Source organism: Somniosus microcephalus, chromosome 11 (assembly GCF_052327205.1).
Source record: "Somniosus microcephalus isolate GS21.2 chromosome 11, FLI_Smic_1.0, whole genome shotgun sequence".
NCBI lineage: Eukaryota > Metazoa > Chordata > Chondrichthyes > Squaliformes > Somniosidae > Somniosus > Somniosus microcephalus.
This window is the reverse complement of record NC_140997.1, coordinates 125,431,575-125,451,546: the sequence shown is the minus strand read 5'-3', so window position 1 is coordinate 125,451,546 and position 19,972 is coordinate 125,431,575. Positions and strand designations below refer to the sequence as shown.

Here is a 19,972-nt window from a genome sequence, read left to right as displayed (position 1 = left end):
TGGCCACAGTAAATAGTCATTCTAAAAGGACCAAGTGTTAAAAAAACAAGCCTGAAGGCTGTGTGTCTTAATGCGAGGCGCATTCGTAATAAGGTGGATGAATTAACTGCGCAAATAGATGTAAACGGATATGATATAATTGGGAATACTCAATGGCTCCAGGGTGACCAAGGCTGGGAATTCAACATCCAGGGGCATGCAATATTTAGGATGGACAGGAAAAAAGGAAAAGGAGGTGGGGTAGCATTGCTGGTTCAAGAGGAGATTAACACAATAGTAAGGAAGGATATTAGCTCTGATGATGTGGAATCTGTATGGGTACAGCTGAGAAATACCAAGGGGCAGAAAACGTTAGTGGGAGTAGTATACAGACCCCCAAACAGTAATGCCGAGGTTGGGGATGGCTTTAAACGGGAAATTAGAGACGCATGCAATAAGGGCACAGCAGTTATCATGGGTGACTTTAATCTACATATAGATTGGGTGAACCAAATTAGTAACAATACTGTGGAGGAGGAATTACTAGAATGTATACGGGATGGTTTCCTGGACCAATATGTCGAGGAACCAACTAGAGATCAGGCCATCTTAGACTGGGTATTACGTAATGAGAAAGGATTGATTAGCATTCTTGTTTTGCGAGGCCCCTTGGGGAGGAGCAATCATAATATGATAGAATTCTTCATTAAGATGGAGAGTGAAGTAGTTGACTCAGAGACTAAGTTCCTGAATTTAAATAAAGGAAACTACGATGGTATGAGGCGCGAGTTGGCTCGGATGGATTGGGGAACGTTACTTAAAGGGTTGACGGTGGATAGGCAATGGCAAACATTTAAAGATCGCAGGGATGAACTACAGAATTTGTTCATCCCTCTTTGGCATTAGGGATAGCATAAGATCTAAGGATAGGACATATAAATTGGCCAGAAAAAGCAGCAAACCTGAGGGCTGGGTGCAGTTTAGAATTCAACAAAGGAGGACAAAAGAATTCATTAAGAGGGGCGAAATAGAGTATGAGAGTAAGCTTGCAGGGAACATAAAAACTGACAGTAAAAGCTTCTATAGATATGTGAAGAGAAAAAGATTGGTGAAGTCAAACGTAGGTCCCTTGCAGTCAGAATCAGGGGAATTTTTTTAATGGGGAACAAAGAAATGGCTGACCAATTAAATACATACTTTGGTTCTGTCTTCACAAAGGAGGACACAAATAACCTCCCAGAGATGTCGGGGAACATAGGGTCTAATGAGAGGGAGGAACTGAATGAAATCAGTATTTGTTGGGAAATGGTGTTAGGGAAATTGACGGGATTAAAGGCCGATAAATCCCCAGGGCCTGATTATCTACATTCTAGGGTACTTATGGAAGTGGCCCTAGAAATAGTAGATGCATTGCTGGTCATCTTCCAAAATTCTATAGACTCTGGCACAGTTCCCATGGATTGGAGGGTAGCTAATGTAACCCCACTATTTAAAAAAGGTGGTAGAGAGAAAACGGGAAATTATAGACCGGTAAGCCTGACATTGGTAGTGGGGAAAATGCTAGAGTCCATTATAAAAGATGAAATAGCAGAGCACTTGGAAAACAGTGACAGGATCGGACAAAGTCAACATGGATTTACAAAAGGTAAATCATGCTTGACTAATCTACTGGAATTTTTTGAGGAAGTAACTGGTAGAATAGATAAGGGAGAACCAGTGGATGTGGTGTATTTGGACTTTCAGAAGGCTTTCGATAAGATTAGCGTGCAAAGTAAAAGCACATGGGATTGGGAGTAAGGTACTGTCTTGGATAGAGAACTGGTTGGCAGACAGGAAGCAAAGAGTTGGAATAAACGGGACTTTTTCCGAGTGGCAGCCAGTGACTAGTGGGGTACCGCAGGGATCGGTGCTAGGACCTCAGCTATTCACAATATATATTAATGATCTAGACAAGGGAACTAGATGTAATATCTCTAAGTTTGCAGACGACACAAAGCTGGGTGGGTGAGTGTGCTGTGAGGAGGATGCAGAGAAACTCCAGTATAATTTGGACAGGTTGGGTGATTGGGCAGATACATGGCAGATGCAGTATAATATGGATAAATGCAACGTTATCCACTTTGGTGGCAAAAACAGGAAGGCAGGTTATTATCTGAACAGCAATAGATTGGGAGAAGGGGAAGTGCAACGAGACCTGGGTGTCCTTGTGCACTAGTCGCTGAAGGTAAGCATACAGGCGGTTAAGGTGGTAAATGTTATGTTGGCCTTCATAGCGAGAGGATTCGAGTACAGGAGCAAGTCTTGCTGCAGTTGTACAGGGCCTTGGTGAGACCACACCTTGAGTATTGTGTGCAGTTTTGGTCGCCTTATCTGAGGAAGGATGTTCTTGCCATGGAGGGAATGCAGCGAAGATTCACCAGGCTGATGCCTGGGATGGCAGGAATGACGTATGAGGAGAGATTGGGTCGATTGGGCTTATATTCGCTGGAGTTTAGAAGAATGAGAGGGGATCTCATTGAAACTTATAAAATTCTAACAGGACTAGACAGACTAGATGCAGGAAGGATGTCCCGATAGCAGAGGAGTCCAGAACCAGAGGTCACAGTCTAAGGATAAGGGGTAAGCCAATTAGGACTGAGATGAAAAGGAATTTCTTCACCCCGAGAGTGGTGAACCTGTGGAATTCTCCACCACACAAGGCAGTTGAGGCCAATTCATTTAATATATTCAAGAAGGAGTTAGATATATTTCTTAAGGCTAAAGGGATCAAGGGATTTGGGGAGAAAGCAGGGACAGGGTACTGAATTTGGATGATCAGCCATGATCTCATTAAATGGCAGAGCAGGCTCGAGGGGCCGAATGGCCTACTCCTGCTCCTATCTTCTATGTTTCTATATGGCACTGAACAGGGCACCTTCTGATCGATATGGCACTGAACAGGGGACCTTCTGATCGATATGGCTCTGAACAGGGGACCTTCTGATCAATATGGCTCTGAACAGGGGACCTTCTGATCAATATGGCTCTGAACAGGGGACCTTCTGATCAATATGGCTCTGAACAGGGGACCTTCTGATCAATATGGCTCTGAACAGGGGACCTTCTGATCGATATGGCTCTGAACAAGGGACCTTCTGATCAACTATGAACATGCTGACCAAGTCCAAAGTACGGCAAATATGGGAAATGAATGGAGCTTCTAAATCCTAGAGCCATCATGCACACATGAATGTAAAGCTATACACTGCTTTTTTGACATTAGAGCAAAAGCTGATGCACAGCTTGCAGAGACTGGATTAGCACGAGTAACTAAGTAGTTGGTTTGTGTGCAACCTGACTGCTTGAAGTGACAGCAAACGCCATCCATTCACTTCACACTCCAGCAGGCAAGCTCCCAATAAAAGCTCATTAATTCAATGTATTATGCTGGAAATGGATCATACTGTCTGCATTAAGTGCCTTTTTCAACACACGCTTTGTACAGTGCAACAATTACAAACAGCAGCTTTTGTTTCCTCTTCACAATTTTGTCAGCCTTAGCTCAGTGGTAGTGCTCTCGCCCGAGTCAGAAGGTTGTGGGTTCAAGTCCCTCTCCAGAGACTTAAGCATAGAATCTAGGCTGACAGTATCGAGGGAGCACTGCACTGCCAGAGGTGTCAAATGCCGGATGAGATGTTAAAACGAGGGCCCATCTGACTTCTCAGGTGGGCGTGAAAAGCACTTTGGGATATCCTGAGGTCGTGAAAGGCACTATATAAATGGAAGACTTTCTTTCACAACTAGAAACCTACTTCAGTTTAGGACACAATGCAAACAGAGTGGCTGACAGTTATCCACAAGGCTTTATATAAAACAGTGTGAGCTGCTCAGGTCCTCCTAAAACAACTGAAAATGTGTTCTTTTTAGTTGCCCAAAAAGTGGTCTCTTCAAACGCACTGTTGAATTCTGGGAAAATGCCATGTGTCTGTCCATGTCCTCCTGGAGTCTGTAACTATCCTCCACACTTTCCAGAGTTTCATGCCATCTACAAACTTTGAGATTATGTCCTGTATACCCAAGTCCAGGTCATTAATATACATCAAAAACAGCAGTGGTCCTAATACCGACTCCTGGGGGACACCACTGCACATTTTCCTCCAGTCGGAAAAACAGCCACCTCTCTGCTTTCTGTCCCTTAGCCAATTATGTATTCGCGCAGCCACTGCCCCTTTAATCCCATGGGCTTTAATTTTGCTAACAAGTCTATTATGTGGTACTTTATTAAACACCTTTTGAAAGTCCAGATATCCATCAACCACACTACCCTCATTAACCTCGCCGTTATTTAATCAAAGAACTCAAATCAAGTTAGTCAAACACAACTTGTCTTTAACAAATCGCGCTGGCTTTCATTTATTACCCCATATTTTTCCAAGTAACAATTAATTTTGTCCCTGATTATTGTCTCTAAAGGTTTCCCTCCATCATTAGGCTGATTGGCCTGTAGTTACCAGGTTTATCCCTCTCCCCATTTTTGAACAGGGGTATAACATTTGCAATCCTCCAGTCCTCTGGCACAACTCCCATATCTAAGGAGGATTGGAAGATTGTGGCCAGCACCTCCACAAGTTCCATCCTTTTTTCCCTCAGCAACCTATCATGACTTTTCTACTTTGAGCGCTGCCAACCTTTTTGTCTATTTTTATCCTTTCCAATTTCTCTACTACCTCCTCCTTTACTGTGACATTGGCAGCACCCTCTTCTCTAGTGAAGACAGATGCAAAGTGCTCATTTAGTACCTCATCCATGCCTTCTGCCTCCACAAGATGGTCTCCATTTTGCTCCCTAATCAGCCCCAGCCTTCCTTTGATTACTATTTTACTATTTTTATCATAAAAGACTTTTGGGTTCCCTTTTATGTTGCCCGCTAATCTATTCTCATACATTCGCTTTGCCCCTCTTATTTCCTTTGTCAGTTCTCTTTTGTTTTCAGCTTGGTTCTCTACTGAATTATGCATCTGACATTTATCATAAGCCTCCTTTTTCTGTTTCATGTTAATCTCTATATCCATCCAGGGAGCTCTTGCTTTGGATGCCCTGCCTGCCTTTCTCCCTCGTGGGAATGTGTCTAGCCTGTACCTGAACTATCTTCTATAGATATGTGAAGAGAAAAAGATTGGTGAAGTCAAGCGTAGGTCCCTTGCAGTCAGAATCAGGGGAATTTATAATGGGGAACAAAGAAATGGCTGACCAATTAAATACATACTTTGGTTCTGTCTTCACAAAGGAGGACACAAATAACCTCCCAGAGATGTCGGGGAACTATGGGTCTAATGAGAGGGGGGAACTGAATGAAATCAGTATTTGTAGGGAAATGGTGTTAGGGAAATTGACGGGATTGAAGGCCGATAAATCCCCAGGGCCTGATAATCTACATTCTAGGGTACTTAAGGAAGTGGCCCTAGAAATAGTAGATGCATTGCTGGTCATCTTCCAAAATTCTATAGACTCTGGAACAGTTCCCAGGGATTGGAGGGTAGCTAATGTTACCCCACTATTCAAAAAAGGTGGTCGAAAGAAAACGGGGAATTATAGACCGGTAAGCCTGACATCGGTAGTGGGGAAAATGCTACAGTCCATTATAAAAGATGTAATAGCGGAGCACTTGGAAAACAGTGACAGGATCGGACAAAGTCAACATGGATTTACAAAAGGTAAATCGTGCTTGACTAATCCAGTGGAATTTTTTGAGGATGTAACTGGTAGAATAGATAAGGGAGAACCAGTGGATGTGGTGTATTTGGACTTTCAGAAAGCTTTCGATAAGGTCCCGCATAAGAGAATAGCGTGTAAAGTTAAAGCACAAGGGATTGGGGGCAAGGTCCTGACTTGGATAGAGAACTGGTTGGCAGACAGGAAGCAAAGAGTTGGAATAAATGGGTCTTTTTCCGAGATGCAGGCAGTGACAAGTGGGGTACCGCAGGGATCGGTGCTAGGACCTCAGCTATTCACAATATATATTAATGATCTAGATGAGGGAACTAGATGAAATATCTCCAAGTTTGCAGACGACACAAAGCTGGGTGGGTGAGTGTGCTGTGAGGAGGATGCCGAGAAACTCCAGTATGATTTGGACAGGTTGGGTGATTATACTGCATCTGCCCAATGTGGATAAACGCGAGGTTATCCACTTTGGTGGCAGAAACAGGAAGGCAGATTATCTGAACGGCAATAGATTGGGAGAAGGGGAAGTGCAACGAGACCTGGGTGTCCTTGTGCACCAGTTGCTGAAGGTAAGCATGCAGGTGCAGCAAGCGGTTAAGAAGGCAAATGGTATGTTGGCCTTCGTAGTGAGAGGATTCGAGTACAGGAACAAGGATGTCTTGCTACAGTTGTACAGGGCCTTGGTGAGACCACACCTTGAGTATTGTGTGCAGTTTTGGTCGCCTTATCTGAGGAAGGATGTTCTTGCCATGGAGGGAGTGCAGCAAAGATTCACCAGGCTGATACCTGGGATGGCAGGAATGACGTACAAGGAGAGATTGGGTCGATTGGGCTTATACTCGCTGGAGTTTAGAAGAATGAGAGGGGATCTCATTGAAACTTATAAAATTCTAACAGGACTAGACAGACTAGATGCAGGAAGGATGCTCCCGATGGCGGGGGAGTCCAGAACCAGGGGTCACAGTCTAAAGATAAGGGGTAAGCCATTTAGGACAGAGATGAGGAGTAATTTCTTCACCCAGAGAGTGGTAAACCTATGGAATTCTCTACCACAGAAGGCAGTTGAGACCAATTCATTAAATATATTCAAGAAGGAGTTAGATATATTTCTTAAGGCTAAAAGGATCAAGGGATATGGGGAGAAGGCAGGGACAGGGTACTGAGTTTGGATGATCAGCCATGATCTCATTAAATGGCGGAGCAGGCTCGAGGGGCCGAATGGCCTACTCCTGCTCCATCTTCTATGTTTCTATGTTCTCTTTGACGGTCTCCCACTTCTCATTTACTCTTTTACCTGCCAACCTTTGATTCAAATCCACCTGGGCCAGATCCCTTTTAACTAACTGAAATTAGCCCTCCTCCAGTTGAGTATTTTCACATTTGATTTTTCCTGGTCCTTTTCCATAACTACTCAAAACCTAACATTTTCTAAATGCTCCCCCACTGAAACATGCTCCACTTCATTCCTCAGAACTAGATCCACCACTGCTTCCTTCCTCGTTGTGCTGGAAATATACTGATCAAGAAAGTTTTCTTGTACATCATGAATTTCTCCCCCTCTTTGCCCTTTACACTCCCAGTCTATATCAGGACAATTGAAGTCCCCCATTGTCATTGCTCTAAAGTTCTTGCATCTTTCTGCAATTTGCCTGCAAGTTTGCTCCTCTATCTCCTTCCCACTATCTGCTGGCCGATAGTATACACCCAGCAGCGTAATAGCTCTTCTATTGTTCCTTAATTACAAACAAATAGATTCTGTCTTTGAACCCTCAAGTATATCAGCCCTTTCTAGTGCTATAGCAGTATATTTGATCAATGCTGCCGCCACCTATCCTTTTTATTCCTTCCCTATCTTCCCTGAATACATTATAACCAGGAATATTAAGTGCCCATTCCTCCCATTGTCTGAGCCATGTCTCCGTTATTGCCACTATATCATAATTCCATGTGGCTACTTGTGCCTGCAGTTCACCAACCTTATTTACCACGCTCCGGGCATTTACATACATGCACTTCAAACCCATCTTAGTCTGCCTCACATTTCCCCTGTCTGATCCCTATTTCTGAACTCTTTATTCTAATGCTGTTCTTCTCTCCCAGTGCTCTGTGCACCTTGTATCTCCTCTCTCGTGCTTCATCCTAGAGCCCCTCCTCCTGCCAAATTAGCTTAACCCCCCCCACCCACAGCACTGGTTAACTCCCCGTGATGCACCGGTCCTAGTCCTGTTGAGGTGCAACCCATCCGCCTTGAACAGGTCCCTCTTACCCAGAACTGGTCCCAATGCCCCAGGAATCTGATGCTCAACCCTCCTGCACTATTTCTCCAGCCAACCTGTTAACCTGTCTCATCGAACTGCTCCTATACTCACTGCCATGTGGCACTGGGAGTAATCCAGAGATTTCTACCTTTGAGGTCCTGCTCTTTAACTTCCTCCCTAGCTCCTGAAACTCTGTCTGTAGGACCTCAACCCTTTTCCTACCTAGGTCATTGGTTCGACCATGGACTAAGACTTCTGGCTGCTTCCCTTCCCCTCGCAAAATGTTCTGCACCCGTTCAGTGATGTCCTTTACCCTGGTACCAGGAAAGCAACACACCATGCAAGACTCATGTTGGTGGTTGCAGAAATGCCCGTCTATCCCCCCTGACTGTCGAATCCCCTATGACAACTGCATCTGTATTCTTCGCTGTGCCCCCCGTGCAGTCATTTTCCCCACGGCGCTGTGCCCCCCGTGCAGTCATTTTCCCCACGGCGTCATGGATGTGCTTGCCTGCAAGTTTGTGTTGCCACCCTCACTGTACTGAAAACCCATGTGAGAGTGCAACACTCCCGGGAATAGCTTTGCTTATCTGGTAGGTTGGGGGAAAGAGAGTTAAATAACTTCCCAATGGCCTGCCCTTTGTCATTTAGTTAGAATCTGGTTCCTGACAGGATTGTCAACAGTAAACAACATTTAAAATTCAATCATTGTGACACGATGGATCAGCCTAATTGGTCCACCGGATATATAGGTGGGAAAAGGGAAATTCAAAGATAGAGTCAAAGGCCTAGAAATTCAGTTGTTTGCACCAGCCGCTAGCGCCTTAGGAGGAGGAGAAGTGGGGTGCTAAGTGGCTAGCGCCTGGGCGCAGCGCGATCTGCGCTTCTCGCGAATTTCAGTTAAGATTTAGCGGCGGCGCAAAACCTTTGCGCGCGCTCAGCTGCGCGTGAAGATCCTGACGTCATTTCATGGTGCAACGCCCTTTGTGCGCCCCGAACCGGAAATTCAGTGGCACCGGCCTATTGTGCGCCTGGCGCCCCTAGCGACTGGTAGAGGGGAACGGTTCCCAGTCGCTGCAGGGCGCGGGGGGTGCTAATTAAAGGGGACTCCTCCTGCAGTATAAATGGCAGCCATTTTGCACCACTCCTTCTTTGTGAGACGGATCTTTGGAGAGAGACAAAGGTAGAGAGCTTTCTGGTTTGGCTCAACACTCGCACAGGTACTTGTGGCTTCAGGCCACAGCTTTGCACTTGTCTTTAACTTCAGTGTCATAGCATTGATTGGAAACATATAATGGGGGTTGCAATGGGTGGAAACGTTGGGCTTCTCCATTGCATTCAAAGAGCTCAGAGACGCCGTCAGAGAGTGCCAGTCACGGCCAGATGGAGAAGGGGCAACAGGCGTCGGCAAAGGAGGCCTTACCCACCCAGGGTATACCGCCAGCAGTTCTCATATCTGAACATGTCTGAGGAGCAGTGTGTTCGGAGGCTGCGATTCAGAAGGGCGGCGGTCACTGAGATCTGCCACCTGCTTCGCAGAGATCTGCAGCCACAGCTCAGGAGCAGGACGTCTCTGTCGGTGGCAGTGAAGGTGACGGTGGCTCTCAACTTCTATGCCACCGGCTCCTTCCAATCTGCTACTGGGGGCATTTCCAACATCTCCCAGTTTGCGGTACATTGCTGCATCCGCCAGGTGACCAATGCCCTTTTCAGAAGGAGACGTCAGTTCATCTCCTTCCCCATGACCGTTGACAAGCAGCAAGAGCGTGCAATGGGCTTTGCAGCATTAGCGGGCTTCCCCATGGTGCAGGGCGCCATTGACTGCACGCATGTGGCTTTGCGGGCACCTCTAGAGAATGCTGAGGATTACCGCAACTGGAAGGGCTACCATTCGCTCAACGTGCAGTTGGTGTGTGACCACAGGGAGCTCATCCTAGCTGTCAATGCCCGCTTTCCATGCAGCAGCCACGATGCCTTCATCCTGCGCCAGACTTCTGTGGCAGACATGTTCGAGGCCCAGCCTCACCCACGAGGATGGCTTCTCGGGGACAAAGGCTATCCTTTGTGCACCTGGCTGATGACCCCGCTCCGTGCGCCCAGCACCCCTGCTGAAGAGGGATACAATGACAGCCATCAAGCAACCAGGAACATCACTGAGCAAACAATCGGCGTGCTGAAGCAACGGTTCCGCTGTCTGGATCGTTCCGGGGGAGCCCTACAGTACTCGCCTGAGCGAGTCTCCCATTTCGTTGTCGTGTGCTGCATGCTGCACAACCTGGCTATCCGCAGGACTCAGCCACTGCCAGTAGACATTGGAGGACCACCAGAGGAGGAGGAGGAGGAGGACCAGCACAGGAGGGAGGCAGAAAGTGCAAGGGCCGCCCGTCGGCGGCTTATTGCAAGTCGGTTCTAGGCCCCCTCTCAGGGAATGGCTTGTGCCAATGGCAGAAGATGAATGTAGCCGCTCCACAAGCCCTCAGCCGAGCAGGGCAACCAGGACTTCCAAAAGAAAGCATGGACAGTGCGATTTACGAAAAATGTTTACTGTGATACCTCTGTGCCCTTCCCACATGACAAACTAATGGAGAGAAACCCCCCCCCAAAAACACAAATACAGCAGTCTCGGCCTTTAAATATGAAACAAACACACCAGTCTCGGCCTTTAAATATGAAACAAATACAGCAGTCTCGGCCTTTATATATGAAGCAAATACACCAGTCTCGGCTTTTATAAGTAAAACAAAACATTTGGCCACACCTTCTACTTTTTCCCCTGCGAGGGTGATCCGTTTCACTTCCGTGACTGGCCCCTACCCGCCCTGCAGCTCCTCCTCAATGGGACCCCAGTGGCTGCAGCAAGGCTGGGGGAAGGCTGCTGAGGGTCAGATGATGAGACGGCAGATGCCCTTGGGGGTCGGCCTGGACCAGCTCTGGGACTGGAAGGGCCGGCTGCTGACTGCTCCACTCTGCTTGGGCGGCAGCAGTCTGTCCAACAGCTGGTGGCAGCTGCAATGGAGGAATGCTGCCAACCTGACAGATCACAGGCACTCCCTGGTCGGCTGATACATTGGCACGCGCACGGGCCAGCACTGCAGCATGCGCAGCAATCTGCTGAGGCACAGACTGCTGGGCTGCTGCGGCACAGCGAGTGACCCGGCGATGCCTGGCCGATCCAGCGAGTGTGGCAGCAGTTAGTGCCCGTGTGGCCCTGGTCTGTGTCTGCATGACAGCAGCCAGTGAATGCACGGCACGACTGAGCACTTGGCTAGAAGCCACCTGTGAAGCAGCGAAGTCCTGCTGACTCCTAGCCTGTGCTGCCGTGATGTCCTGCAGACTCCTGGCCTGTGCTGCACTGAATTGTTGCAGACTCCTGGCCTGTGCTGCACTGAATTCCTGCACACTCCTTGCCAGTGACTCTATGGAGTCAGGCATCCTTGACACTGCAGCCATGAGCTCAGTGTGCCTGCGCTCAGCCTGGGCGCCCATTTCCGCTAGGAGCCGCACCTCCTCTGCGCTCACCGTAGCAGGACTGGAGGCCGCACTCACCCTCCGGGGAGAAGGCCGCCGAGCTTCCCCACCCCTCCCGCGTTGCGGCAGCCCGCTGGTCCCCGGAGCTTCACTATCCTCCGACCCTTCCCCCCTGCTCCCCTCCAGGAAAGACATGTCACCATCATGGCCATGGGCTGCCTCGGCTGAGGGTGTCCCTGATGGGCTGGCTTCCTCTTCCTCCTCCTCTATGTCTGACTCGGACACAGTGCCAGCTTGAGGGGCCGCCTCTTCACCTGGCGAGTCACCATCTGAAAGGAGGGAGGCACAAGAGTTCCTTTCGAGTGAGGACAGGGCGGCAGCGAGGGAGGCACGAGTGCTGCTGTGCACTGCATTGGTTCGATAGTGGCAAAGGATGCTGGTGTGAGGCGCAAGTGGAAAGGGAGAGGTCAAAAAGGTGATGCCCAGAACAGGGTCAGCATCTCCAGTGGCGATGGGGCCACTCAGCCGGCCTGCCATGATCCGCTCCACTTGCTGCTCGAGGTCGCTCAGCTGTTTCAGGTCAGGACGGCCTCCCCCGGTCTGTCACTGCTGTCTTCTGTTATGTGCCAGCTTGGCCTGCAAGAGAAAGGACCGCCTCTAAGTACAGTGTCAAGCCCTGATCTTGCCCACACTGCCTCCCATGTTCGATTAGCCCTGACAGTGTCAAGCCCTGATCTTGCCCGCACTGCCTCCCATGGTCGAATAGCCCTGACAGTGTCTAAAGTCCTGATTGCGCAAGTGCTTTTCATGACAGTCCCATAGCTGCTGGATGAGGGCTGGCCATTAGGGCTTTCAGACCTGTTTGGCCATAAAGTGAGGTGCACATGCAGGGATGAGGAGGATACTGGAAAGGGTACTCACCCTGACAACCCGAGTGAGGTCGTTGAATTTTTTCCGGCACTGGGTTGGTGACCTGCCAACCACGCTGTTGGACGTGACCCTGTTTGCCACATCGCTCCATGCTTTCCGATATTCGGCGGGCAGCGGCCTCCTGCCACCCTCAGGGAAGAGGATATGGCGCCTGCGGTCCACTGCGCCAACCAGCAGCCTCAGGTCACCCTCGCTGAAGCGCTGCGCTCTCTCCCTGGCCTTCTCCATTCTCCTGGGCATGGAGCTGTTCCAGAAGCAGTGTTCAGGCCTTGCCTTAGGGCTGCAGTGTGCAGGGCGTGGCAGCCAAGCAATTCCACCCTCCCCCTTTAAGTGCTGACCGGCGCCTGACTGTCTGCCCTCAATGAGCAACTCGCCGCACCTGCGCTGCGCTCGCCTTCGGTGTTTGCGCCCCGGATCGCCGGCTTAGCGCCTAATGATAGTCGTGCATCGCCTGCTTTAGCGCAGCAGCAACCTCTTGGGGCGATGCAACTGAATATCGGCGAAGGTGGCGCTAAGTTGCGCCGGGTGCAAAAGTTAGCGAACGCCATGCTGTAGCGCCCCAAACGTGGCTATACTGAATTTCTAGGCCAAAGAGTCATAACGGCACAGAGGAAGGCCATTTGGCCCATCGAGACCATGCCGGCTCTGTGTAAAGCAATCTAAGCAGTCCCATTCCCCTGCTCTATCCCCATAGCAAGTTTATTTCCCTCAAGTGCCTAGCCAGTCTCCCCTTGAAAACATTGAGTGTCTCCGCTTCCACCACTTCCGTCGGCAGCGAGTTCCAGGTCCTCACCACTCACTGCGTAAAAAAGTTTTTCCTCACAGCCCCCCTGTATCTCTTGCCTAAATCCTTAAATCTGTGTCCCCTAGTCCTTGTACCATCAACTAGTGGCAACAGCCTTTCCCCGTCTAGCCTAATCGAACCCGTCATAATCTTGTACACCGCTACCAAGTCACCACTCAACCTCCTTTGTTCTAATAAATACAAATCCAGCTTCTCCAACTTGTCCTTGTAACTAAGATCCCCCCATCCCCAGAACCATTCTGGTAAATCTCCTCTGCACCCTCTCAAGGGCCTTCATATCCTTCCTAAAGTGTGGTGACCAGAACTGGATGCAATACTCTAGCTGTGGCCTAACCAGCGCTTTATAAAATTTCAGCATAACTTCTCTACTTTTGTACTAAATACCTCTATTTATGAAGGCCAAGATCCCATATGCTTTGCTAACCACTCTCTCAATATGTCCTGCCACCTTCAGGGACCTATGCACATTAATTCCCAGGTCCCTCTGTCCCTGCACACTCTTTAAAACTGTGCCATTAAGTGTATATTGCCTCTCCCTGTTCCTTCTGCCAAAATGCATCACCTCACACTTCTCTGTATTAAATTCCATCTGCCACTTGTCTGCCCATTCTGCTAGCCTTTCTATGTCCTGTTGCAGTCGATTGGTATCATCCTCCTGTTTGCCACACCCCCAAGTTTGGTGTCATCAGCAAATTTAGAAATTCTACTCAATACTCCAATATCCAGGTCACTTATTTCTATCAAGAAAAGCAGTGGCCCCAGCACTGACCCCTGGGAACACCACTGTCTACCATCCTCCTGTCTGAAAAACCACAACTCACTGTTTTCTGTCCTTAAGCCAATTCCTTATCCAAGCTGCCACTGACCCACCTATTCCATGAGCCTCAACTTTGTTAACCAGCCTTCTATGTGGTACTTTGTCAAACGCCTTCCTAAAATCCATGTAGACATCATCCATTGCATTCCCTTCATCAATCCTCCCTGTAACTTAATTAAAAGAATTCAATTAGATTAGTCAAACACGATCTGCCTTTTACAAATTCGTGTTGGCTCTCCTTAATTAGCTTAATCCTCTCCAAGTGCCCGTTAATTTTTTCCTTGATTATTGTTTCTAAAACTTTACCCACCGCTGACCGGCTTGTAGTTACTAGGATTGTCCTTACTCCCTTTCTTGAACAATGGTGTCACATTTGCCATTTTCCAATCCTCAGGCACCTCCCCCGCATCTAGGGAAGATTGGAAAATTATGGCAAGCCCTTCCGCTATCTCCTCCCCCAATTCCCTTAGTAACTTGGGATGCAAGCCATCTGGACCAGGCGACTTGTCCACTCTAAGCCTACCCGGCCTTTCTAGTACATCTTGTCTATCAATTTTCACCCCTTCCAATGCTTCTACATTTTCCACTTCGACCGATATTTTGTCAGCATCCACCTTAGCAAACAACGATACAAAGTACTCATTCAGTATTCTAGCCTAGCCCTGTGCCTCTAAACATATAACACCTTCTTTGTCCCTAATAGGCCCCACCCTGCCTCTTACTACCCACTTACTGTTTACATGCCAGATGATTATTTTTGGGTTCCCTTTTATGTTAACCGCCATTCTACTCTCATATTCTCTCTTTGCCAATCTTATTTTCAAATTCACTTCCCCTCTCAAGTTATTGTATTTGGTCTGGTTCTCCCTTGAAGAACTCACCTGACATGCATCATACGCCCTCTTTTTTGTTTCATCATCTTCTCTATCTCCCTATACAAGATATACAAGATTGATACCCAAGCAGGGAGAAGGTTTTGGGGAAAAAGCCCCCTAGAAAAAGCAAAGTTTTAAAAGGCTTTATTTAGAAGGATGAGAAAGTTTAGAGAAGCATTTAACGTTCCTCATACTTTATGGAGCTGTTGAAGTCTGGGAGAGAGAGAGACAGGGGTTAGAATTTAGCTACAGTCCAGATAAAAGAGCATCTGCAAGGTTGCATGTACCTGGAGAAGATTACAACCCAACTCCTGCTATACATGATGGGAGTCAAGTCCTCAGCTTCTTGAGTGTCAGCACTGACTGGAATCTTGTTTTTTTAGTTCAATACTCAGAATTCCTGCAGCATTTGTTTCCCCATTGTCTCAAAATACTGTCATCCTGAATCAATGCCTCCCCATCTCAGACAATAATTATAAACTGAACACCCCTCTGAATTCACTCTGGTACTGGTCTTTCAACTTGTCCAGTGACCTTCTGCACACGTTTTTCATCCACCTGCTCTCTCTCCGGATGCTTAGCCCCAAGGCTACACACAATCAGACAGAGTATAACACCGAGGTAATCAACAGCAATCAGGGATGGGAAAATCAGCCAGGGTTCCTCCCTCTACATGAGAATCTAATGATCCTCAATCGTGAAATAGCTTGCCAACCCTGTCTGGGCTCACAGAGGCTCTGGAAAGTTTAATGGTAATAAAAGAAAGACTTAGAATTATATAGCGCCTTTCACGACCACCGGATGTCTCAAAGCGCTTTACAGCCAATGAAGTGCCTTTGGAGTGTAGTCACTGTTGTAATATGGGAAATGCGGCAGCCAATTTTCACACAAGCAAGCTCCCACAAACAGCAATGTGATAATGACCAGATAATCTGTTTTTGTTATGTTGATTGAGGGATAAATACTGACCAGGAGACCGGGGATAACTCCCCTGCTCTTCTTCAAAATAGCGTCATGGGATCCTTTACGTCCACTTGAAAGAGCAGACGGGGCCTCGGTTTAACGTCTCATCTGAAAGACAGCACCTCCGATGGTGCAGCACTCCCTCTGCACTGCACTGGAGTGTCAGTCTAGATTTTTGTGCTCAAGCCCCTGGAGTAGGACTTGAACCCACAACCTTCTAACTCAGAGGTGAGTGTGCTACCCACTGAGCCACAGTTGACAGCAGTACACAAAACCCGTGACCTCTACCACCTAGAAGGACAAGCAGGCGCATGGGAACACCACCACCTCCAAGTTCCCCTCCAAGGTCACACACCATCCTGACTTGGAAATATATCGCTGTTCCTTCATTGTCACTGGGTCAAAATCCTGGCGCTCCCTCCCTAACAGCACTGTGGGAGCACCTTCACCACACGGACTGCAGCGGTTCAAGGCGGCGGCTCACCGCCAGCTTCTCAAGGGCAATTAAGGATGGGCAATAAATACTGGCTTTACCAGCGACGCCCACATCCCATGAATGAATGAAAAAAAAAACAAAAGCAAGGACAGAATGTATGGTGTTTAAAATAGAGACTGAATAAAGTCTATGTCCTGGTCTAATAATTCCTCACCCTCTAATCCCAGTTCACTTCAAGACTACATTTAGTCTTGATTCTACCATGAGCAATTCCATGGGTGATCGACTTGCAAAAACATTAAAATTCAATTGCTTGCAGTGAAGCTGCAGAATGACAGACGGCTATTCTGGATGGGGGTCGCAGCGCCTGTCAATGAGTAACATGGAAAGCTGAAGTGATGACTAATGGTATCTATTACAACATGTGGACTGGCTTTTCCAGTCAGCCTGCAGCTAATTATTTTTCAGCTTCACTATCTGCTGCAGCTTACTGGGCACCGTGCGGGAAGACAAAGTCCTGATGAAGGGTTTCGACCTGAAACGTTGACTCTATTTCTCTCTCCACGGATGTTGCCTGGCCTGCTGAGTTTTTCCAGCATTTTCTGTTGTTAATGCGGGAAGACAATGTCAATTCAACGCCCACAGATTAGTACAAGCACAAGCCACAGTAATATCTCTTTTTTAAAAGAAAGGTGCCAAAGTTATGCTAAACTTATATTGAACCCTGGTTAGACCACACTTGGAGAACTGTGCGCAATTCTGGTCGCCATATTATAAAAAGGATGTGGCGGTATTGGAGAGGGTGCAGAGAAGATTTACAAGGATGATACTAGAAATGCGAGGGTATACCTATCAGTAAAGGATGAACAGGCTGGATCTCTCATCTCTTGAAGAGAGAAGGCTGAAGGGTAAACTAATAGAGGTCTTTAAAATTATGAAAGGTTTTAATAGAGTACACAGAGAGAGAGTGTTTCCACTTGTGGGGAAGAGCAAAACTAGAGGCCATCAATATAAGATAGTCACCAAGAAATCAAATAGGGAATTCAGAAGAAACTTCTTTACCCAAGGAGTGGTGAGAATGTGGAACTCGCTACCACAGGGAGTGGTTGAAGCAAATAGTATAGATGAATTTAAGGGGCGATTAGATAAGCATATGAGAGAGAAGGGAATAGAGGGTTACGTTGATAGGGTTAGATGAGGAAAGGCAGGAGGAGGCTCAAGTGGAGCATAAACAGCAGCATGGACTGGTTGGACCAAATGGCCTGTTTCTGTGCTGTATATCCTATGTAAACCACTGCAGTTGTCAGACTCAGACACTGGGGTAGATGGGGACATAGTGACTTCAACAGAAGTGAAAATCGGGCAGTTTCTATAATGGGTGACCGGTCCATAACGCCAGGCAGCGAGTTGCAAATCTCCCCCACTATGTACCATAGACAGGCACAGAGCCATCACCAGAGCAGTTTAAGGTGCGAGACCTCCAGTCACAAGCCAGAGACCTCACACCAAAACATAAAATGGCCAAAATCAGCAAGCTGCCTCTGTCACTCTCCATCTCCTTTCTTTCCTCTTTGCCTCGTCTTTCTCTCTTTCTACGTCCCCCATTTTCTGTATTTTTCTTTGAGCTGTGGGATTTGTTAACGTTCTCTCTTGTTGAAAGAAACAGCTATGGAGGGAGGCCTATCCCTGCTTTCAGGATAATTCCAAAAAGGGTTCCTAGCTTTAATAGACAGCTTTCACTAACACCATGAATGCTGGGTTAGCCCCACCTCCATGGTAATTTCTTGCACTCTTCAGGGAGAGTGAAAGAAAGTGAGAGAAATTCCAAGAAGTACCTGCAGCATGACATGCACAGGAGATTGTGATCCTCAGATGGGAGATCACGATTTCCAGTGAGACCCCCGCTGAATGACAGGCATGGTCATCACACATGGAGAGACAGGAAGGCGGCATTAATGTACAACAGGAATCGATTCATCAAGACAAGCTGAAAGAGTAGACCTGCCTGTGCACCTTGCGTATTCCATCTTCGATGTTTACTGCATGGCAAACTAGAACCTTGGGTATAGTGGGTGGTGTTCGGTTGGTGATCCTTGTTTAACACTGTCCTGCAGAGCTGCTGGTGACACAGCACGGAGACTGCTCATTCCAGCCGCACAATCAGAACTCGCAGGTTTCATTGCCTCTGCTCGACACTCACTGACAGCTGAGAGTTGTCGGTTTTGAGGTTATGCTCAGTAATGTAAACTGGAGCACTTTTGATGGAGGTTGGGGGGTGCGGAGGGGGGTGGGTTGGAAAATACCACTGCAATCCTTCTGGCTGGTCCCAAAGTTCAAAAGAAATCCCATATTATAGTCTCTCCCTTATATCTCCAAATCACTTCCATTTGCAAAAACCTACCCAACTCCCTCTTGAATTTGTCTCCATGGATAGTCTGCTCCGAGCATTCATGATTCTCTGCATGTAGTTCAATCTAAGCCCTCTGTTCACCTATCTCCCTCTGAGCTTGATTATGGTTTAAGGTTGTATCATCATTTATTTGGATTCAGTTTATCTGTACCCACAGCATCCGGTAAACGTCAATAAAGTCTCCAGTGTAAATAAAGCTTCCTTAGCTCAGGTGCCCTCCTCTATACTCTCTCCGAAGTCATGACTTCGCCATTGTAAAACAATGGCTAGAATTACACACACGTCTCCAAGTCGGGCTGAAACAGTGCCCTATACAAGCTTGTTATTACCTCTCCTTCCCTGAGCATTTACACCCTGACGATCTTGTTTGCCATATCCCCTGCTCCTTGATAAAATGCTTTGCTAAAATCCAAAGATAGCTGTTGAACTTCCCACATCCCGCAGGTCCATTATCTTTTTGTAGACTTGACCTCCCTCCCAGAAAGCCACGCCGACTCCCTCTAATTAGCCCATATTTTTCAAAGTGCTTCACTGTTCTCTCTTTCAGGATGCCCTCTACCACTTTACCTATTACAGATGCCGGTTCACTGGCCTGGAGTCCTTTATAACCCTTTTTATAAATCAGCGTTACATTTGTCGCCCAATCCTCGGGCACTATTGCTGTTCCAATGATTCCCTAAAACTGTCCGCCAGCACATGGCCAATTTCATCGGCTATTTCTTTAAGTGACCCAGTGTGTAGCCCATCTCCAGTGCCCCCAGCCTGCCCACTGCCTCTTTATTTGTAATTTCTAACATTCTTAATATCATTTCCCCATTCTGCGAAAATCGATCGTCTGTACTTGGAACCGAGCCTATGGTTTACTCTGTGAAAAATTATTCAAAGTCACTTGGGATACCTACCATCCCTTGGTCACTTGATATTGTGATCCTTCATCATCCTAGTGTTTCTCTGACCACCTGTTTGCTATATATATTTAACAACTAAGTGAAGTGCTCCTGCACTCTGCCTTCACCATGTTAAAGAAAGCCTTGCATTTATATAGCGCCTCAGCACGCCTCAAAGAGCTTTACAACCAAAGAAGCACTTTTTTTGGTATAGTCGCTATTGTGATGTGGCTCAGTGGGTAGCACTCACGCATCTGAGTCAGAGGACTGTGGGTTCAAGCCCCACTCCAGAGACTTGAGCATATAATCCAGGCTGACACTTCAGTGCAGTACTGAGGGAATGTTGCAGTCGGAGGAGCTGCCTTTCGGATGAGACATTGAACCGTGGCCCCTCTGCCTTCTCAGGATGATGTAAAAGATCCCATGGCACTATTCCATGGA

The 19,972-nt window shown here is 47.5% G+C and overlaps 1 protein-coding gene across 2 annotated transcripts in view; it reads right to left on the bottom strand.

Moving 5' to 3' along the window:
- The window catches only part of rnf123 (ring finger protein 123), a 693,175-nt gene that overhangs the window by 440,287 nt on the left and 232,916 nt on the right, over nucleotides 1-19,972 (bottom strand). The window lies entirely within an intron of this gene.